This window comes from Zerene cesonia, chromosome 27, assembly GCF_012273895.1.
Source record: "Zerene cesonia ecotype Mississippi chromosome 27, Zerene_cesonia_1.1, whole genome shotgun sequence".
In the NCBI taxonomy this organism is placed as follows: domain Eukaryota; kingdom Metazoa; phylum Arthropoda; class Insecta; order Lepidoptera; family Pieridae; genus Zerene; species Zerene cesonia.
This window is the reverse complement of record NC_052128.1, coordinates 6,013,030-6,037,813: the sequence shown is the minus strand read 5'-3', so window position 1 is coordinate 6,037,813 and position 24,784 is coordinate 6,013,030. Positions and strand designations below refer to the sequence as shown.

At 34.6% G+C, this 24,784-nt stretch overlaps 1 protein-coding gene across 1 annotated transcript in view; it reads right to left on the bottom strand.

Moving 5' to 3' along the window:
- LOC119837291 overlaps positions 1-24,784 on the bottom strand; it is a 171,054-nt gene that overhangs the window by 21,293 nt on the left and 124,977 nt on the right. Inside the window, exon 3 of the mRNA XM_038362808.1 lies at positions 9,445-9,552. The gene's annotated coding sequence lies outside the window, so the exon portion shown is untranslated. The remainder of the gene's footprint in view (positions 1-9,444; positions 9,553-24,784) is intronic.

Here is a 24,784-nt window from a genome sequence, read left to right as displayed (position 1 = left end):
GAAACTTCAGTAAATCGACAAAAGAATGAGATGAATATATATAAAATATAAAATAGTATGTATATTTCCGTCTCATTCTTTGCCGGCTTCATTCTACACATTTTTGTATTTGTGTCTCTTACCTGTCGTTTTTCCGTTGCATCAGGTTTGAAATCACAACGATTCTAAAGAAGTTTCACTTCAAAAACAAAATTATTGGAAGTCAAGCAGCAAGAAGAATCGGGCCACCCCGCACCGGTGAAGTACCACACACGCACAGAAAACCGGCCTGTAATGGTGGCATGCCACTGTATTTCGTACGGTGTGTGGAGGAGCCGGAGGCCCGTTCCTTTTCCTTACCCGTCCATTCCTTTTTTTCCAATTGTCAATAATTTCCTTTTGCCTTAACCCTTAAAAGCGGGCAGTGCAGTTCACTTCGTGGTCGGTGGTGCTTACCACCTGGCGAACTACCACCTCAGTTGCCCGCTATGACATAAAAAATACATATATTTCTGCCTACATTTTCAGAACAGGCCAACATTATCATCACGCGAAAACCGTCGAACTCGAAGCCGCCAAATGGAAAACATATTACAAAATTAATATCCCGATCATCGTTAAAAGAGATTAAACGACACACAGCGAGCATGCAGTCCAAATAAAATTTTTAATTGCGCCTCGCGTCGACGTCATTATGACGGAGAATTTGAACGTATAGCGTAACATAGTACGCACCTTCTACGTTCATTTCATAAAACTGTTGTTTTCACGTTATAACACGTTTTTATAATTACACGAAATACTAATTATACGGTTGAGATCATTGTTTGGAGTCTAGCACCGTTATGACAGCGTGTTAGACGTTATTTTGACGATAAAATTAATCCTATCCCTGTGCGTGGTTGCGTAAATGATTATAGTATTGGATTAATGGAGCGCTGTTATGATTATTGTGCTGTATCTCAAACTGCGGAGATGATATTTTAAAGTAGGCGGAATCTGCGACTTCACTCGGCTGGTGCACAGCTTGAAACTAGCTTTAAGTATGTATTAGTGTTTAATAAAGATGTTTATCTTCTGTACTATTTTTTTTTATATATACAACTAGCTTTTGCTTCGAACGCGTTTAATTCGTAGTAGTTTATTACTTTTTATTATACACATAAACGTTCATATTGAATCACTCCATCTATTTAAAAACAATCCCATCAAAACCACTCGCGTAGTTTAACAATTAATACATACATACATAGGAACAGACGCGGGAAGCAACTTTACTTTATACTAAAGAGTAACAAATATATACACAGGTCATTCGTATCAGGAAAGTAAAATAGATTATTAATAAGTAATAAAATAGAATATTAACGCATATTTGTTTAGAAAAACTAAATAGAATTATTCATTATATTCAATTTGGAGATAAACAAATTACTTCAAGATAGTCTTTTTAAAGGTTCTGCTGATATTAACAAAACTTCCTCAGAAATCCATTACAGACGATCACATTCAAAAAATTACATGTCCTAACTTAGAACCTTAGATTCTAAGTCTAGATAGAATAACAAAATAACCTATACGCCTGGGACTGTTATCAGTGTAGATTGAAAAGAAATTGTTTAGGGATTTCCCTGCAGCGAGCTTTCTCAAAGATGTATTATGTGAGATTTTTTATGGACAAAAGGACAACACGACATAGACGATACACTTTGGATTCTGTTCTGTACTAATTATATGAGTAAGACTAAGCGGTCCGCCCCGGCTGTGCACGTGGTACATACAATACAATAACTGGGCTATCTAACACTGAAATAATTATTCTAATTGGACCAGTAGTTCCTGAGATTAGTGCGTTCAAACAAACAAACTCCTGATATTGATAAAGAATAGATGTCAAAACTGAAATGGTTTAAAAACACACACACACACACACCCGTTTCGATACATATACAATTTTTTACATATAAAATCACATCATAGACTTACATATAAAATCTTTGTTGTTAAACCTTGTTATTGAGTATAATTTGCGATTCTTTATTTCTATCTTCAATTAAACTTTATGTCCCAAGTTTAATACAAATAGCCGGTGTGATTTAGTAATAAATAGCCATCTAATTCGCATTAATAGTGTAAAAAAAAGAAAATTCCTGATCCATTTATTGTTCCTTTTTTTCTTAGATAATGCTATCGACACTTTTAAATTCATATTCAAACTACTATCATAGAGGACATTAGTGTTTTTGTATATATTTGTAAAGTTCCCACACAAAAACTTCTTCACAGAAAATTGCACAATTCCTTAACTACCTGCGCCCCGCGGTTTCACCCGCGTAAGTCCGTATCCCGTAGGTATATCGGGATAAAAACCTATATGTTATTCCAATTGTCCAGCTGTTTACGTACCAAATTTCATTGCATTCGGTTTAGTAGTTTTTGCGTGAAAGAGCAACAAACACACACACATTCTTACATACTTTTGCATTTATAATATTAGTAGGATTCACCCTGGGCTAAACCAGACCTAGCCAGGAAGAGGGGTTGGTAAAATAAAATTTCTAAATGCATGACTGAACTTTTTTGACCTCTCAGTATAAACAAAAAAACTCTGCGTACCTTTAACAAACCACGTCACGATGTCGACACGAAGTTGACATCGTGTAAAAATTTATTCAAAATTGTTACAGCCATTTTATACGGGTGCCCCACTGTTGAAGACCCTGATATTAGGGTCATAATCACTTTGCCGATATCCGTTATAGCTAGGGTCGTTTTTTACACTGAATGACCTCACGAAATAGGTCCCATAATAATCTATAACATCGTAAACGTTGATTTTAATTTTTACGATCCCATAGATTTTCCTGGGTACCTGTATTTGGATTTTTTAACTCAAAATTCTGTATTTCAGAGACATGATAATTGCTCCGTTTCGACGTGAATAAAAGACAAATAAACAAACACACTTTCGTATTTACAATACTGATAAGTATTATATCCATTCGCAATAAAAACAAATATGTTAAAAGAAACTAGCTGTAACCCGCGTCGTTACTCGCGTGGTACCCGGGTAAATAGTCGCCTATTTAATATGTCATCTATCCAGACTATTATGTAATAGGTAAAGGTAAAGGGGTTTTAATCTGAATATAACGCGTGCGAAGCCACTACACATATAAGACCTACGCAATGGGTTTCAAGTAGGAAGGTAGGAAGTACCATATGCAATGACCTCGATTCTCCTATCAAGCGATGATATGTCAATTAGTCATAATTCCCTATTAACCTAACTCTGTTTTTGGGTCGAGACGATTAGCCGACGAAAGTTGTTTGCAAGTAAGTACCAACAACGTAGTCCATTTATATCCTTTTATATATTTATTTATTCGTTATTCCTTCTTGTATCGCTTGTTTAACTATTTATATATAACTAATTATATATTATAAAAAAGTGGTGGCTCAGTAGTGAGGACCTCGGACTTCAAAATCGATAAGTCGGTTCGAGACCGGGCGAGCGTGCAGAAAATAAATTGATTTGTTGAAATATTCTGTTCTAGTTTTAGATATTAAACACGCCCCCTTTTGATAACACGATATTCAGCAAAACTCGATGTAACACAAACTACCCGCAATTTCCAAACACATGTCCATTCGCGTTGAGCAAAAAGTACCCGCAATCCGACCTCTCCAACAAGCCACGTCATTTATCAGGGCTCTCGATTAAAACCCGTGCGACGTGACTAAGCGATATCTTGCACCCTAAGAACAGCTCCATATAATTACGTACCCTCGCTATTGGGACGTGGTGATTGAACGAGAAATTCTGTAAACAATATCTGTAAATAATTGTTTCATTTAACTACATAACTGATTAAATAAATCTTAGATTAAGACGCTGCATTCACGTTACTTACATTAAAGTTGTGTATATATAAAGTAAGTACGAAAAACAATTAAAATAGGCGAAATAAAAGCGATGATTTAACGCAAGTGCACTTTATAAGAAAGAAATCGAGAAATATTTTTCGTGTAAATTTATATAGAACTTTTATTATTGTTTCGGCAGCACTGCTTGTAAAAGAATATAACAAATAACTTGAAAATGCAGACGAAAATAAAAACAGAGACGCTAAAGTAATAGGGAGCGTCTCGAAAATATTAAATATTGCAAAGATAGATGTTGGCAATAAAGAATACGCATAAAAGATAAATGCAGACAAGAGAAAGTTCAATTTTATTACATTTAAATCAATATCTCGTATGAGTAACCAGGGTCCTATTTCTGTCGAAGCAGATGCTTTCGCCGTGCTATCGGAATAAACAAATACTATAGCAACCTGAACTCTAACACTTAATGATAAGGTGGAAATCTGTGTGGCTGGCGTGGTACTATAAATAATACATATCCCTGATGAATTAGTCTGACGGATATTGGATATGATATGTAATATAAGCACAGATATTTTGCAGACGAGCCTGAGATTTATGAATGTGTTGATGTGGATGGTTTAATCATACGACAAAGACATATTTGAATACATGCGTGTTGGAAACAGCCTACAAATTAATTTAGTACTTTTGAAGTACCTTTATATTATGACAGTGAAATGAAGTGATCAATTTAGATTTAATTTGTATTTTTTATAAATAGGTGTTATTTTTATATAATTGTATATTCATTTTTTATTCAAGTTTCGAATCTCTTGGATCGATTAACTGAATTTATTGTTTTAAAATGTTTAGCTGCAATATAATAAGTTACATTATTAAATCTACTATAGTGCTTACAGACCATCACGTCACGATTTATAGTATACTAGCTGTTCGCCTCGGCTTCGCCTGTGGAACGAAATACAAAGCCTATGTCACTCCGTGAAGTTGCAGCTTTCTAATCATGATGGAATTTTTGAAATTGGTCCAGTGGTTTTGCGTGAATACGTTACAGACATACAAAAATACGAAAGTAATATAATATAAAATACAAATACAAATATAACACTATAATATCTATACTATATAATTATAGATATTATAAATTTATATCTGGCATGTCGTTCTAAGTTCTTTCGTACGTAATTTGATTGAAGTCAAAACTCTTATTCACACTGGAAGACGTCTAGAAAATATGATCAAACATCGCGTCGAGGGAATCGGCTAAATTAGACGGTAAATAAAATGCAGTACTTCTGTGAAATTTCTGGAGACTTTGAATAAGTATCCTTAGCAAATAAAAGCTGTAAATTGATATGACTCTTGAGAAATAGAAGCTTAGGGACATATAAATCAGGGAACTTTTCAGACAAATTTAATTCGCAAATAGAATTGATTTGTTGATGTAAAATTGGAAGACAAAGTTCTGTTATCAATTATGGAAAATTACAGATATAAATCATAAGACACATGGAGTGAATTTTCGATTGTAAATGAAATAAGTTTGTTCAAGAAAATACAACTTAGTATTTCTGAAAAAAATCCTTTCTCCTTGGGGCTAGACGAAAAAGTTTAACGAATAATATTGATCGATGCAAACGTTTAAACTTCTCTCCGACTAACATGAACAAACAATATCAGTTCAATTTTCTCCCAAACCGAACGTGGAACAAAATGCCAAACACACAACTACAACATCAAACAAAACAACTGCACTAAAGCCGGAATTAATTTCCCAATTCTTAATAAAGCATTCGAAATTCGAGCATGAACCAATTTAGATATTCCCTGTGACCTAGCAGCGCGAAATGGGAAAACTGCAGTCGCCTTAAGCCAAATCTTATGCACACTCGTACCACATAATTTAGCCACTTTCCAAACTCAGCTGGATTTAGAGCATATTTCGATGCATGGAGTTTATTCGTAGAGATTTAGCACTGGATGCTACTTCTATATTAAAAGGAATGGAGCAGAATATTCTGCTTATTGTGTTATAGGGGTTTTAGACAGAAATACATTTATTACAGAGCCATTTGCGAAAGAAATGTGGCAAAATATTCATAAACAGAGATGTATAAACACACGATGCGAAAAAAGAAATAGTTTCTTTGAATGATTTGACCAAACTAGCCAGTACAATATAACAATTATAAAAACAGTTATAACAAATTTGAATTGAGTTACACAACTTTAAATACAGCATAAGCAAGGGCAATTCAGTGAGTAAGAAAAGTTATGTTATTGAATGCTTAAGAACACGGCTGTTGTTGACATCAATTAACTAATTACGACCAGGCCTTGGAATTGGGATAAAAGTCGAAGGCATTTTCTTAAATTAGGTTTTCAATACCGATATACAATTTACATCTTACAGAATTTATGAGCAAATGGGCAACCGATCATTTTCAAATCAAATCAAAAATACTTTATTGTGCACCAAATCATACATAAATAAATTCTATAAATAAACTCTATAGAAGCACAACAGGCGGTCTTATCGCTAAAGTAGCGATCTCTTCCAGACAACCTGGTGGACAAGGAAACATTTTACTCTGTTATTAGTGAATCTAACATGCTTTAAAGATTTCATCAAGGCGATGAGATTAGCAAGTTACACAGGGTACGTTTAACAAATCGATGGTCTAGTCTAGGTTTTCTAGATCCACATTAATACTTAATGCCAGCGCGCGCCAAAAATGAGAGTTTGTTGACCATATCTGGATTTCTAGACGGCGCAGTGCATAATATATCGCTCCATTCGGAGCTCGTGATTTATTACAAAAATAGCCTTTGAACTTTGATTGATAGATTTATTTATAGTTTTTGTTAGAACGTATCACACAGAGGCGGTTTTGCGAAAACAACTTGGGAGTTGAGATTCGCACGACTAGTTACGAAATAACTAAATATTCCCACATTTTGACGAACGTATCAAAGAGGAGTGAGTTGGATGTCCACTACTATATGTATGAATGAGATATTTTTTCTTTTTAGATTGTTGATCATTGCAATGGTTTTTATAGATTAAAAGGATGTGTTGTGTTCTTTAAAGACTATACTATGGCTGAACAGTTTCTTTGGTTGAACGCGCTAATCTCAACTACTGGTTCGATTTGAAAAATCCTTTCAATGTTAGATAGTCCATTTATTGAGGAAGGCTATATATTTACCAGGAGGAAACTCGGGGCGGGCCTCTAGTGATAGATATCACAGGTATACGTACTGAAATCTTATCGATCGAATGTTATAGTCGGTTCTGCGATATGCCTGGTTGAAGCATTGGAGATTGAGTAAGCCCTGTTCCAACAGGTTACAGTGTAAATATCAGTTATCTATGCATAAAGGCAATATTGTAGATTTGAAATGGATCAGTTCTGAGAAATTTTGAAAAAATAGAAAAAAAATTGATCAGGAGGTGGGATTCGAACCCGCATTTTTTGCCAAACCGTAACAACGCCTAGCCTCTCGGCCACCACACATTTTTTTCTATTATTTCAAAATTTCTCATTTTGTAAAGCATTTCAATGCTGTAAAACTAAAAATTTAATTTGGATCAGTTCTTCTTATTAAGCCTAATGAGGACTATTATACCCTATCATTATTGTTATTATATCTTTTCGCATTGTAAAATAATTCTAGTTAGAAGAACAACACGCTTGCTTTTATATATTTTGAGAAATAGTATCCATTTGATTTTTTACAGTGCAGAAATGATCGACCATCAGGCGGGATGCGAACCTGCATCTTTCGCCATACCATAGCGAATTTTATAAGGATAATATTCATATTCGTATGATTGAAATGCTCTGAAATAAATCTGACGACTGATATACAATTATTCAAGGGAACAAAGTCATTCAATGAACACTACAACTTCACCAATTTCTTAACGCTTTCGTCGTAGAAACGCCACATGACCACAAAAAGCGTTAGAAATCTGTCGCTAAACTGTTGAAGCATGAAGCAGACCTTATTGACCGATATATCCATCAGCCTGTCAACGCTGCAGTGCGCTACTCTTTTCTACAATATATTTCGAATATTTACCCCTGGATTCATACATGAGCACACAATATTATATATAGGTAAAGCTTTATGGATAATATTTTGAGCGGATAAAGAAATAATGATGATACATTGCCGTGTTAGCAACCAGCCTACGTAGACGCGGTTTTATAATAAAGAATTTTGCTACATACATTAAAAATGGTTATTTTATCACATAATACCGCGTTATATTGAAATATATTGTATTGGTAGCTAGCTATCAGCTCAAGCGTGTGCCCTGGTATATTATTTATTATTTTTACATACCTATATATCCTATGTAAAAGGATTTTTGATTTGCTTAACGCTTGTTGACCATTATCCATTTTAAAGTGTTTTTCAAGCACGGAATGGCTCTAGTTAAATACCACTACAGTGTAAAAAGGCGGTATACAGTAGTACAGAAAAATATCACGGTTGCCACAACCCAAACACAAAAATAATAGAAATCGACATAAAATCATCCGCACGGCAGCCCCTAAATAGTGTCCCGAGTTGCGAATAATATGGCATATGTAGCTCGGGCTCGTTCCTCCCGCGTCTCACTCCCCGCCGCCCCGAAGATTGACTCGTCGAAACGTCTTCATTGAACGACAATGTTACCACTACTCACTAATCTATGTACTGACAGCCCCTTCTATTTGCGCTGTCAAAATTATTTGCATTTCGATTTCAAATATGTTATAATCAAGTTTTCAAATTTATTCCATATCAAAAAAGTGATAAAACGACCTATATATCTCCTTATACAATTGCATCTATCTGACCTTACCAAAATTTTGCATGCTTCGTCGTTTTAATTTTCACAGCGCAGCTTGTAGCGTGCTCAATTGCGCTGTGCTTGCATTATTCTATTCAAATTTGTAGCGCAAGTGCTTAGTAACTGAATACATTAGCTATGAAATATAATGTACGCAGGCCTCATATTTATATTGGCAACATTTGGCGATGTGCCGGAACCGCTGTTTTTGTGTACAAATCACTGTTTTTATTGACGAATGCATATTTAGTTTGTTTATGGAAATCATTGTATAAGCCAGTTGTTTTTTAGGAATGTGTTGTGTTTTTTTTTAATATATGTTTAATGTTTGTTTGTTATTATTTTTTACAAACATAATTGAAAACAATTTGATATTTATTTAAATTATATGGTCGTAACAATGCATTTATAATTTGATTTCTTAATGACCCCCGAAGTTATTTTACACAAGAAGCCTGAGAGACACCTTTCCTTTTTCTCACCCTTCCCAGTCCATTCCTTCTTTCCAGTCGTCAATCCAATCCTTCTCGTTTACTCCTTAAAAGCGAGCAGCGCTTTCGCAGAGGCACTACCTCTGCTCGTGTTCAATGTTCATCGGCAGTGGTGATCGCTTACCATGAGGCGAACTCCAAGCTTGTTTGCCGGCTATGATGGAAATGATATAGTGGGCATTTGGCCGTTTGTGGACCGGTTTTCCTTTATAATGTGAAATATTAATCAAAGAATACCTTGTGTATTATGAAGCAGATGCATTTCACGTCGGTCACACTGAGATATTGTCTGTCAGCCCAGCCTTCTATGCTCTGCGAGACCGAGACCTTTTTCTCTGAAGATCCCTGTTAAAGACAAATTATAATAAAAATTAGTTAAATTAAAGTTAAAAGTAAAAAGTAGTAAAATTAATAAATAGAATTACGTGGAGAAAAGTTTAAATTTCTATTTAATTCTTGCACGCTCATCTGGTCTCGAATTCCCGACTTCTATTGAAGTGCGAGGTACCAACCACTGAGACACCACTTCTCTATTTTCAATAAAATTTTCCAATCTTAACTACACATAAAAAAACATCCTGTATAAAGTCAATCACATAAAAACTAGTACAAACCGACCCAATCTAGTGTCCAATATTCTGAATAGCTCTAAATAAGCGATCGGTCACCCTACACCTCAAGTACCTGGTGTGTGATACGCTCAGGTGTCATGTTGCCTAATATGGCTCGCATGACCCAGATACCGAGTACTGAGATATCTAGCAAACATTTTAGCCTTTGATATTTCGATGGTAACCGAAACGCATACATTTATTTTGTGAAAATCAAGAGGCCATATCTATATTATACTATATCTATGTTAATATTTCAATATAGATAATATTATAGGTATCAACAGACTTCAAAAAAGAATGATACGAATTCGACTGATTTTTTTTGTGTTTCTTGCCACACCTTGTTGGTTGAATCGATTTTTATGATTCTTTTTTTATTTGAAAGCTGGTGCCTGCCATGTTTAAATGGGACCACATTTAAATTTGGTCTAATCTGATAATTGGGCGGATGACGTATCAGTTTTCAATTAAAAAAAATATGATTACTTAGATATTATATCAATATCTCCATTCGAAGTTAACATAATAAAAATGTTCCATAGCCTCGTCTAGGCTGACCAATACTGGGTGTATTATATAGATACTAGCTTTCCGTTCCGTTAGTGGTATTCGATTATATCGCTTTCATCTCCCTATTTCAACTCCTTATATAAATATAATCTATGGCTGTGAATGACATTGACATTTATTACTCGCGTTTTTTAAAATATGCAAAATTAAATGTACATTTTTCAATATTTCTGAGAGATTTTCTTAATATTTTTTTCAACAAATACAAAAAAAAAAAGAATTAGTGAAATCGGTCCAGCCATTCACGCGTGATGCCGTGACCAAGGAAAACGGGTTTCATTTATATATGTATATATAGATAGCTTACTTCAGACACAAATACTTCCGATCGCCCTTATGTAATACATACAGTGACGATTGTTTCTTTAACTCCACGAGGAAAATAGCAGCTCAATATATTTTTTCCAGTAACGGCGTTATACATTCACTATATAACCCAAAACTACACCACAACTCAATTTCCTTCAGCGCGCTCCATTTTGATATTAACCGCCAAAATATCGCTTTGTCTTCTTTGTACACCAAATGCTGAATATATTCAGAAATATTTGTTAAATGCGACGTCACCTCGTCGCCTCTGGCTGCAATATCCGACCCCTCAATCATGTGATGGAACGTCACATATATATCTAGGTATACCTTGATTTGAAACCTAGGTATTCATGATTTTATATATGTTTTGATTCATAATGCAAAATGGACAAAAACTAAGAGATTTACAAATATATTATATATAAGAAAAAGTGTTTCATTAAAAAAGATTTTCTAATGAAACACTATTTCTTATTACAAAAAAACCTTTTTGCGTGTTTATTTTTAGCGATTCATCGTAATGACTGTCTTTTCAAGTATTCATTTATTTCCAGATAGAAAAAGTAGTATTTTAAGAAATAGCTTAGCGTAATCATTTAGTACCTACAGCATCTTTTGTTCAAAAAAATGTGTACTTTACGAAGAGATTTCAATTTCTACAAATTCCGCCGTAATAGTGAAAGTCCGTTATCAAAACTACCCTCAAAATTTTACTAGGCAAAAAGCCTCAGATAAATATAAATACGCCTTAGATTAGATTACTTTAATATGGAGCAGATGGTTAAAATCCTATTAAAATTATGGACACGAAAGTATTACGTGAAATTAGCAATAATATGTGTTATAGTACATAAATAAATATTTGCTATTAACCGTGGGTTCGACCGCAGAAACCGTGCGGCGCATATTTTAAAGTTGGTTATTAAAAATATCTTTACACGTTTAATATTTAGGTACTATTCATTATTTCCATGATATCACCATATATGTTAAAATCTGACTCAAACAATACCCTCTTTATTACAAATGGAATAACCGATACATCCTAGGAATCCCTCAATGCTTCCTGTCCTATAAAATATGCTAAGCTTTTCGCCTCCAAACATCTAACTATTTAAACACACCCGCTCCGTAGCACAGTACGTGGCCCCAATCCGACCGAGTCACTTTCCGAAGATAAAACTCCGCGACGGGTCTCCAATCTGGGCTTAGTCGAACTAGAGGCTGTAGTCGGGGAGCTGGTGAGTTTTTTTTTTAATTTGAGACTTTAAATTTCATTTTGAAACAGAAAAGAAAATTGAGGGATTTTTTGAAATGTAAGTAATGCGAAATCTAAGAAATTAATTATCTTTAATAATAAAATGATGCATTTGATTCTATCGTATACATACCAGGCCAGTTCTATCAGTGACGATAATATCAACAAAATAAGATAAATTATGTTACACAGATTAAACAGAAACCGCAATTTCCCTCACAAACAGCATTACAAATCAATTGACCTATATCAAACTTTGTACGACCCAATCCAAACGTCACATCTATCACTTAAGCAATACGACCACCATCTCCTGGCCTATAATTCCGTTTATCCAGAAGACGGGAACGGAGGCTCATTCGCGTACTTGCTATATATCATCCCGCGAGAATATGTGCATGTGTCGCTATTAACTTTTTATGTTTTATTTCGTGTGTGTGTGTGTGTGTCTGTGTAGAAATGTCTTGATTTTCGTTTTATATATGTGTGTGTTTTGTCCGAGATTTAATCCTTGATTCTCAATTGTTATAGTCTTGACTATAATAGCTTGAAAAACGGACGCACACATTTATGAAGAACATGACGACACAGGGCCGCACGCACACATGCGTTCATATATGCTCAAAAAATTCTCAGATATGCTTTGTAATCAATTCAATTCTTATTCGGATCCTATTAAATCATAAGTCCTACCCTTATTAATAATCCTATTATAATCCTACTTATATTCTAAATGCGAAAGTTTGTAAAGATGTGTGTGTTTTTTGCTCTTTCACGCAAAAACTACTGAACCGATTGCAATGAAATATGAGACGTAGACAGCTGGACCACCGGAATAACATATAGGTAACTTTTATCCCGATATTCCTACGGGATACGGACTAACGCGAGTGAAACCGCGGGGCGCAGCTAGCTAATAAATAAACGTAAATTGGATTTATATATCCGTGTGTTAAATACATACTTCAATAAAACATAATTTTACATTCAATTTGTTATTAATTAACCAGTACACTAAACGCATTAAAAATAACTCAATAATTCATTTATATTATAAGCTAAATGAGAATCTTTGTAAGTATGAACTTAATTCTTGACCGGAAATAGGTATAACAATCATGATACACTTCCGCTCAGGTGGTGAATACAACTTATGGTAACATTGCTTCGCTTTACATTGTATCAGGTCCTCATCTACGTTGCATACTACAATTCTACCAATTCATTTCAGTCATTTTAACATTGAAATATTGCTTAGCTTTACATTGGACCAGGTCCTCATCTACGTTGGATACATTTCAACCAATTAATTTCAGTTATTTTAACATTGAAATATCCACATTTATTTATCCTGGAAATTCCACGGAACCGGGCACATTCCGTTCAAAGATTGGCAGACCAAGGTCCGTCAATATTTGAACTCGCGACCCTTGGACTCGCGGGTGCAGCTTCAGGCGAAAGCTAGTATGTCCTCCATAAAATCGTCAAAAATCAAGTTATTAAAGGCAATGTACAGTAAATAATAAACATAAAACCACAAAGAGTGGCCGTTTTGTCTTTATATAAGCCCTTTTTATATTGCCCGGCAATATTCTGGAGTCCATAAAAAGCTCTTAAAATATAAGAGGTTTACAAAAACCCAGCGGGATTCAAAGTTTCGGCAGTAATTGAATTTTTTAAGTAGGCTTTGTAAGTGTACGAAGTTTACTGTACGAAGCGTCATCTAGTGTGCTAGGAGATAAATCTGTATGCCTAAATCGAGTCGGACTGGCCGTGTTTATGCATTAGGCTGTTAACATGTTGAAATCGTTGCTATTATATTGTTATGAAAAATGTTAAATCGAATTCACAAGTCACACACACATCTATTGGCTTATTCGTAAAAGTTATCTATCGAAATACTTTAGTTAAAGTGTTCTTTATGCGTATACTAGCTTTTCGCCTGCGGCTTCGACCGCGTGGAATTCGGTTATATCGCGCGACATGGTAAGGAGTAGCCTAAAGTCTTTCCCAAGGTCTGGACCTAAAACTGAATCTTCTAAAAAGCATGGTTCTTTCCCATGATCAGCTCCATCTTCATTCCAAATTTCAGTTTTACAATAATGAAATTTCGCTACATAATCGACATGAACATTAGTCCATAGAATTAACTAGCGGTCCGCCCCGGCTTTAGCTGTGGTACATGTATAGCCTATAGCCTTCGACAATAAATGGGCTATCAAGCACTGAAATAATTTTTCAAATTGGACCAGTAGTTCCTGAAATTAGCGCGTTCAAACAAACAAACTCTTCAGCTTTATAATATTAGTATAGATCAGTTCAAGTGAAAGGGTTTCTACATTAGATATATTATTATAATCTTTTCCCTGATAAAAGCCATTGTACTACTTGTTAGGAAATGGACCCTTAAATAAGGTTGATTCTTTTCTCATTATGTTGTATTAATAAATTATTCAAGAGGTCTACGTATTTCCACCTTCTGACATTTCCAATGTTGCATTATTTTCCGAAATTGAGTAATGGGTTTTTTTTTAATCTTTACGTTTTCTGTTTTCTTTTTTTTTATTGCTTTGCGACAGTCGCAGAAGGCAACTGCCTTTCAAATATACCCTATATATACCTACGTGGCATAGCCTACGTGTACCTTACATAATTAATTAACTAGTTATTTGACGGGCGTATTCTCAGACCTACCGAATATATAAAAAAAAAACATACAACCGGTTTGCCCTAGTATCGGATTAGTATAGGCGTTTTGTTTTGATGGATTTTGCATCCAACTAGAAGATTCTATACATGATATTTCATTCCATTAATACTAATACCCTGACAATAGATCTTCGTGTTTTTCAATATTCCTTATATATCATAATATTTAATATTATACTAGCAGTCCGACCCGGGTTCGCCCGTGGTGCGTAGATAGCCTATAACAATCAAGAGATCACGTATGTACCTACTCAACTGTGAAAGAATGTTTGTAATCTTTTGTCCCTGAGATTAGCGCGTACAAACAAACACGTAAAATCATTTATAAATTGGCTGTCCTTAGTCAAACTCACAGCGGAGTTATTAAAGGATGTGTGTGCGTTTGTTGTTCTTTCACGCAAAGACTACTGAACCGATTGCAATGATATTTGGTACGTAGACAGCTGGACAACTGGAATAACATATAGGCAACTAATTAATTTCGATTTTCCCACGGTATACGGACTACGCGGGTGAAGCCGCAGGGCGAAGCTAGTAATGGAATAAAACCGTAGAACGAAGTAAAATAATAACAAACAAACAAATAAATCTTAATTAAGATGAATAATAGACTGCGAAAAATTAACACAGTAGTCCATTAGCGGCCCTTCATTTCTAATTATAAGCATTGTTTATTAAATCAAGGAAACACCCGCGTTTTCTTTTAACACTTATATTACAGTAAATGAAAATACTGAGATTACTCACGGGTTAAAAATTTCATTGGCTAATAAAAAAAACAAAAAGATCCTACACTAAAAACTCACTAAAACTGAATAAAATGAATTAATAAACTGGTATTGTTTTAAGTAATAGATGCACAAGCTGCTAAGCTGTTCATAAAAAACCTGATGTTATTGATGGATCATAAGAATATCTATCTATTTTTCTCTTTTACTTGTAACAATTTGGCTAAATAAATACGATATTTGTTAAATTTTAAGACTGACTATGGAAACATAAGACCGCCTCTTTGGTACAGTGGTAAACGCGTGAGCGTAGAACCGAGAGGTCCTGGGTTCGATTCCCGGTGGGAACAATAAAAAAAAATGTCTCGGCCTGGCAGGAAACAGAAGGCTGATCACCTACTTGTCCACAAAGAAAATCGATCAGTGAAACAGATGGATATCATCTGCCCCATACCCCAGTAGGGGACACGGGACTTCGCTTTATGGAAGCATTTCGAACGAGCGCTGAGCCACGTCCTCAACCCAGCTGATACGACGTAGCAGCTAACGGCCATTCGGCTTAAGTTATAAAGCTTGATATCGGGCTATAAGTGTCCGGTGGCGAGTCGAGATAGTGCAGTTGCTACGGAAGATTCTATATTTAGTGGTTTTTAGCGATGCCATTCCGTTATCGGTCGTTTGAGCTACACCCGGAGTTATATTATTAACACACACATGTATTAATGTACAAGGGGCTACTGAAAATCAGCGCTGCGCATTACGCGTAGCACATGCTGAGTAGTTACCCTTTTTAGCACCACACCGATAAGTTATAAGTCCACCTGTTTATTATACGTTTATTAACATTATGTGGTTTTAAATAAACAGTCTTTCTTTCTTTCTTTCTATTCTATTAGACTGATTGAAGCAGTTTCTAAGTCGCACTACAACGGTCCTCACTGAAAACTGGTGTTACAGAAGCTTTCTCTGTAACTTACACTAATGTGGGGACCATTTTGGCATAATTACCTACTTATATTTGCATTACGTTATCACAATAATATTATAAATGCGAAAGTTTGTTTGTTTAGATGTTTGGCTGTCGATCACGCTGAAATTACTGAATGGATTTGTAAATTGGAGCCGAGACGAGCGTCTAGTCTTGCATAATTGTTTGATTTTCTCCTGACTGTATTTCTGGTTTGGGACCATAAAAAGGGCCATATGTTTAGATTGTCCGAAGATGGATGATACTCCAAAATAAACATACGATCATTCTGAATGAATCTCATTACAAACAAAACTTCACAATCTCCAGCCGCTGTGTGAAGCAATATCACTGGCTATTATAAACCGACTGGTAATGCACTCCTCGATCCGTTGAACTGCTCTTATAAATAAATACAATGAGATTTTAACGCTGCGTGTTCATTATAGCAGAATATATTCACAACTATAAATCAACTTCCTACAATTGATAACATTATAATTGAAATTAAAGACTTTTAACGGATTTTAAACGCGATTTATTCATTGCTAGCATTTCTCAATAAATGGGCTATGTAACACTGAAAGAATTTTTCAAATCGGACCAGTAGTTCCTGAGATTATTGCGTTCAAACAATCAAACAAACTCTTCAACTTTATAATATTAGTATAGATATTATTTAACCCGATGAACACTATATTAGTATTACAATACACCACCACCCATTAGCATTTGCAGAGGTAATGCCTCTGCAATGTCCGCTGCGTACATATAAAAGTAATGGAACATCACTGGTAATAAGGGTCAAAAAGGAACAATCACAATCAAATAAGTCCATAAAGTTTACGAGCTCACGTTGTTAATATTACGTCCATCATAATCTAGTGAGAGTTCTAATGCAGCACCGAGCTGTTGACTGACCCGCATAAATAAATAACACAATCAAATTATAATGCCGCGTGTACTTTATCTATAAGTTATTAGTGAAACGTCAAATCCAATATCTATTGGAATTACAAACATATTAAGCAGTGTTTTTTCGTGTTTGATTTGTGTTGAATCTATATATTTTTGCTAAATAAACGATTTTTATTTGTTTATTATTCAGTGAACAGATACAGTCGTTTGCTGCATGGTGAAATTTGAAAAGTCTTTAATTGCTATACAAGAAAGACACTAATGAAAAAGAGTTCACAAAACAGATGTAAAACATACATTTCTGCGCAGTTTATAGTACCTACCTCATTACTACTACGTAGGCATCACTTTCTGGAAAATGAGTTAGAAAACCGTGACATTGCATGCAGAATTCATTATGCAGGACATTACGCTTAGTATTTAAGCAAAAAGGAGTAATATAACACAAATTTAACATTGACACGTTATCTTTATGCTAGGGTTAGAAACCAATTTACGTAGGATATCTGGAAAGTCTCCTGTCTTTATACCTCGTAACACAACGTCCGAAAACCGAATTTGTTCTATCCCCAAAGTTCTAGGTATATCAGTATCCGAAACGCGATGATCGCCTCTTAGTCACCCAATGAACGTGCGCCTTTCACTAAGGCACGGTTCAATTAACACTAATGAATGTATGACGTTATTCTGTGTTACATCTTAAACCGGTTAATGACAGACAAGTTATTTTTTATCATAATCCCTTTTAGTTGACATTAATTAATGTAAATAAAATTATTATAAACACATTTTAATTATAGAATCAATACTCCCTGTATACACAGAGTATATGTAAGGAAACTATTTTATCCTGGCGATCCATAGCTAATATTACAAATGCGAAGGTAGGCCTGTAAGCATAACTGGCCTACTAATTGATACTACTGAGCCGATTTTGAAGATATTTGCTACATAGATGGACTTAGCTTATAGGAAGTATTTGTAACTAAACTAAAAGAGATAATAGAAAATTGAATTTGTTTTAAATAATATACCGCTACCTGTCTTGAGTGTATCATAATAAGTTACTAGCTGTTTGCTCCGGCTTCGTCCGTAGTATTTATAAACCTATGGCCCTCAGTGAAATTATAGCTTTCGAAAGATGCATGAATTTTTAAAATCGCTCCAGTGGTTTTTGCGTGAAAAAGTTACACACATACATCATCATCATCATCATCACCAGCCCACATACGTTCCCACTGCTAGGACACAGGCCTCCTATGACGGTTCAGGCCATAATCCACCACGCTGGCCAATTGCGGATTGGCAGATGTCACATGTCGTCGAACTTTTAGTTCTTAGACATGCCAGTTTCCTCACGACGTTTTCCTTCACCGTTTAGTCAAACACATACACTTACACATACAAACATACCAAAATTTGCTCTTTATAATATAATTGTATATTGAATACTAATAATAATAGTCAGTCGGTGTATCACGTGAGAAGCCAGGCTACAATCACATCACAAATTTAAACTTTAGCAGGCTTAAAGCTCAATCACCGAGGGGGTCGCGGATGAATTTTAACCAGCTCCCGTGGCCCCCTCACCTAAGTGGCTCGACGGAACACAGTGGGGTTTTGGTCGGTAAGAATCCGACATAACCCACGGCTCCATCCCCGGGGGCCGTGGGTATCTATGCAAGATTTCCCCACTATAAAAAAAAAAAAAAAAAAGGCTTAAAGCTCAATCGGCTAAATTTACAGTACCTAAGTACTTGTAACAACTAACTTCGCACTGGTAGTGCACACCTGTGCGTTACTAGCTCTCAAGTCAACTTTAGGCCCTGTATGTATAGGCTAAGTACGTGTTACAGTCGAAACGAGTAATCAAAACCATTTTTGACTAGACAAATTTGTGGAGTGTTTTTTTTTTTTTTTTTATCTGAAGTCATCGATCAGAAAAAACTTTAGGCGGATTTTGCAGTTTTGAAAAGTGGTTGTGACCAGCTGCTTTGGACTGTAACATATTATATATTATATGCACTTAGCTTATGTCAACTTATCTATACAACCAATGCAGTTAAACACCTACAATCGTTTTCCCCTTTTATTAGAAACTAGCCGTCCGCCTCGGCTTCGCCCGTGGTACGTACATAGCCTATAGACTTCCTCAATAAATGGGCTATCTAACACTGGAAGTTTCAAATCGGGCCAGTAGTTCCTGAGATTAGCGCCTTCAAACAAACAAACAAATAAACAAAAAACAAACTCTTCAGCTTTATAATATTAGTATAGATTTAGGCCTTATTTGCCCACTTACTGCTTCAAAGAGATTTCAGTGATCGCTTACCATAAAGCGATACACAAACGCTGATGCTCGCTATGACAAACAAGCACCTACGTAGTTTTAGCAATTACCCAATTATAAGAATCAATATCGCAATGCACTATCTAATACTTCCTACTATTTACTACTTATAACTTACTACTTGCGCCTCGCGGTTTCCCGTATCCCGTAGGAATATCTGGATAAAAAGTTGCCTATATATTCTTCAAGCTGTCCAGCTGTCTACGTACCAAATTTCATTGCAATCGGTTCAGTACTTTCTGCGTGATAGAGCAACAAACACACACACATCCTTACAAACTTTCATAATATTATAGTATATACAATAAACATTTATAATATTAGTAGGATTTCCAAATAAATAATAATATTAACATAATATATACGCAGTTCGACCTTTCAAAACATAAACAAACCTCCAAGTTATCACCGCATTAAAAATTAACGTTAAAAAAACAAAATTAAAACCGGCCCTTCGAAGTCGTTAAATAATCTTCCAGAAACTTCCCGAGGGCGAAATTGAAAATAAAAACAGAGCCACCTTCTAATTCATTAATTTCTAATTACTTATTTGATTTTTAACGACTCCGGCAATCTTGTCTTGCAGGATGCTTAGAATGTTTATAATATAAAGGAGATTATGTTTAGACAGCCGATGGATGGTTTTCGCTATAGATAGTTTTTTTTTATCGCGTTTTTTAATCATATTTGAATGTTCCCTTTCGCGTTGTTTGAATACTACAATTTTAAAAATCAGTAATTAACGTTTATTTGGTAGGAAAAATAAATCGAAAAACATCGTCTTAACGACTGAACTACCACTCAAACTTATTAACGACGAACCACATGGCATGTATTCTTCTATCTTTTTAAACCCAAATACAAACATTTGTTTATCCAATTAGACTTGTTCTAGAAGCACATAGAGCACCGGTTCGGAAAGCGCTCTCTTCAGAGAAATAGTTGCTCTTTTAAAATAATGTCAATATTAGATTTCAATTTTACATAATATGGTTGTCAAATAAATGATGCCAAAGAACTATCCTGTGGTTCTTAAGTTTCTAACATTCCATGGATTTTCATCTTTCATATACATTAATGCCCAATTAGACTCCCAGAAGTAAATTTTTAATATTAGTAAACTCTTTAATACTATGAGGAATTTGATATTGAAAAACAATACGTATGTATACCTTTTCCTATAAATTATTCCTCTTTACTCGAGAAAGCCGAAAACTGGCATTTAAATTTTATGTCTATTTCTTTCGCCATAACAATATCTACTCTCGTATTTCTGTATCGATCCTTGGGAAAATCAATTTATATATACAACAAACTTTGCTTTCAACATAACATGTATATTGTATCAGACACAAACATAATACACTCCTTATTAGGCCGGGAGTTTCGATACAATGAAATTGGTATATTATCGAGTTTGTTCAAATACGCACACCCACGTATAAATTGGTAGACAATTCCCAGTCGTGTGCATAAACATGGTACGAGAGATGCCGTAGATTATTTCATATGTAACAATACCCTACAACCTACATGTTGTAATACACAACAAATTATTATGTATATGCTTTTATATTGATTACACAATTAACTCATTAAAATAATATCAGACTACCACATTTTGTAGATATAAATCATCTATAAATCGGTAAAATAGAGAGATAACCAGCGAAGAATCTATTGTAAATAGAATTCTTGAAGTGTTACTATATAAAAAATATACAAAATTCCGGAACCTTTCAAAATTGTAACATACAGTGGCTTCGTCTTATCACAACCATAATTCAAGAAACTGAAGAAGTTTCAATAACTTATAAAATTATCTAAGAACGCAAAAAACAAATGGGACGACAGATTGCTTTTATAAGTAGCTTGACACACCTAGTTATACATCGAATCAAAGAAAACTGTATTTCAGATAAATAGTCATATTTTATTCGGGAAATAACCATTTTATTCAAATTCATTTTTTTTTCAAATTTTCTTATTCAAGATTTTTTATAGGTTATAATAATGGTATTACATTATATAAAGTTCTACCGTGATCTGCCATGTGGCGTACAATTGTCAATTTTTACATAAATAATTAATTAATAATCATATGTATACATACAGAGTATTATTTTTGTTTATACCAATCAATTGTTATTAAAAAAAATATTGACCCACCACCTAGAGTTATGTTCGAGACCATTTGACTTAAGTATTACAATTTTTTCTTCTACTACTTACTACCTCGTTTGTTTGTCCTTCTCTTATGTCAAAACGGAGCGGTCAACGGATTCTGATCGGATTTCGGAGGATACTTGACAGTGATACCAGAATAACATATGAGCTATAGACATACTTGCATTTGCCCACGGGTGAACCCACGGGGCACAGCTATTACTTACATAGTATATGCATTTTGTGATAAAAAATATACAAAGTAACAATGTTTTTATCATTCCGTTGCAGGGAGTTCTCGGATTCATTACTCGAATGCAGCGAAACGGTAAGGTTATGACGGGATTGCAATAAAGTTTGATGAGAATTGAGCTACCAGCTACCGTGAAGCGTGAACGTGCCGCAGCCTTCAGCAAATGGGCGTGGTGAATATTAGTCTGAATTAATATAATTAAGAGAAAAATTTGTTATTGTGTGTTTCTTTAAAATTAATCGGCTCCGAAACAACTGAACCGATGTTAATCACGATTCGAATATTTCTGAGTGAATTACGAAAAATTATGTTTTACTAATCCTACTTCCTACTAAGATTATTAATGAGAAAGTTTGTGAGGATGGATGTATGTGTATGTTTGTTACTCTTTCACGCAAAAACTACTGAACCGATTGCAATGAAATTTAGTACGTAGATAGCTGGACAACTGAAATAACACATAGGCAACATTTTTATCCCGATATTCCCGCGGGGCCAGCTAGTGGTTCATAAAATCTGTCGATAAATATAGCTGTTGCCCCTAGGAATGCTTGTATACCTTCCAATCTAAAAAGCCTTTTTACTTCTCATAATATACGCCATATAAGAATCTTTCTGTATGTTACGATTGTTCACACGTCAGTCTGTCAGCTTTATTTCACGGATATATTGATTCAAATTACGATGGATTTATCCTTTTATATTCATAACATATTCAAAATGATGCGTTTTGAAATCCCTAGACAACCACATATTGTTTGTATGTATGTATATATAAATATATAGTATATGTTACTATGTAAGTATTTTTATTTATTTATGTATATTTTCTTTCATAATACGTCTTATTTCTATTAGTTTTTTAAGCGCACCTTCAGCCATATTTACTTAATATACACTACGTTTTCGTTTCTACTAGGTTGTCTGGAAGAAAACGCTGCTCAAGCTAAGTCCGCATGGTGTGCTATTTATATTCGTATTTTGTTATTTGTACTACTTTATTGTGTAAAGGTTCACAATAATTAGTTTTGATTTGACTTAATATATTTTTTATTGTTTCTCCAAAGGTAATTAAGTAAATAAAGCATCACAATTATTTTTTATTAAATATATTCACGGACAATTCTAATTGCATTCATTGCGAGGTAAAAAATGTAAAATTTTCTGTCTTTATAACAACCTTCCGAGTCAACCTTAACTTTTGTTTCTTTAATTAACGTTTTCTCTAATTTTCTTTGCTTTTTTTGTATTCATATTTCGTATGCTATTTGCGTTTAATTAAAATATCATGTTTCTTTGATAAATATGCTTTTTAAATGCCAAATTGCTTTTGTTATTAGGCTCTTAGTCTATAACGCGAACCTACGGGGTCTAATATGTAGGAATATCTAGTATACAAATAGAATCTTAAACTTAGGTCTATAATAGAATTTGCTTTTGAAATATACAAAACCTTTTTTCCTTCTCTCTGCAACATTATATAATTTATACTACAAATAGAAATAACCTTCTGCTATTTCCATTAAAATAGATGATAGTTCTTTAACGTTAGTAAGATGGAGAATCACGATATTATATTAAGAAGCCTGTCATACCAACACTTATTTATTCCGTTACTTTTTATAAGGACTTATGCGTTTATAAACTCTCTTCTTCTGTCCAGCCAGTGTTCAGTGTACGTATTTATATGACGACATCTACGAGAAACTTCAGTTTCACATGAGGGTAGCTATCAACCAAGCGGAGCATCATTCTCGCTTGTAGCGCCGAGCGCGGGCAGCCATCTTCAACGAGACATTGACCTCGCGCCACGGTTATGACGAATCGCCTAATACTATTAAGATCACATAAGTTTAAAGTGACAGTACATTAATACTGAATTAATACTTAAAATCAAGTTAATTGTGCTGTGATTTTTGCGGATTTATTAAAACAATCGTTGATTGAACGATTTCATTTCTACAGCCATACACCCACAGAAACGAAAGATGAGATGATAACTACCCTCACATCAAACTGAAGGCCATCCAGGCGCTTCTGGTTCTTCGCGTAAATACCACAATCATCACTAACAACAAGCTATGAAGGCGCTAGACTATTTGTCAACTCAGCTACCCACCCATTGCCAAATATTTGTCATCAACGTGTGCAACATTCTCTGTATCACTGGCTACAAGGAATTTACGGTTGCATTGTCGATCGCTAGGGTGGTCCTCTCCAAGGACCAATGCCACACACATGTTAGTTTTCCGTAGATATAGCTTTCATGTAACTATATTTTATAGTTAAAGACATAGTTCTTAGATCACTATCGTTTTTTACATCTCTTGGGCACAAACGTGCCCAATAAACGTAATTTAAACAAATTATCAAACATGAGAAATTTTGAAAGAATAGAAAAAATTTGATCACGAGGCAGGATTCGAACCTGCGTATCTTGCCTAACCGTAGCAACGCCTAGCCTCTCGATTCAATTTCAATGCTATAAAACTAAAAATTAAATTATCAAACAGTTAAACACTACAACGAAATATACAAATAATTTACAAAGTCCCAATAAATATACAATAGACATAACTTCATTTCAGTACAGCTTTACTTACATGTTTATTTCATTTAATTTATTTATACCAGTAACAATGATTTTGTTAGTAACAGCTAGCATAGCATTATGTTATCTGTGTTAACAATTAATATATAAAAAGACTATATTGGTATGCCTAAAATACAAC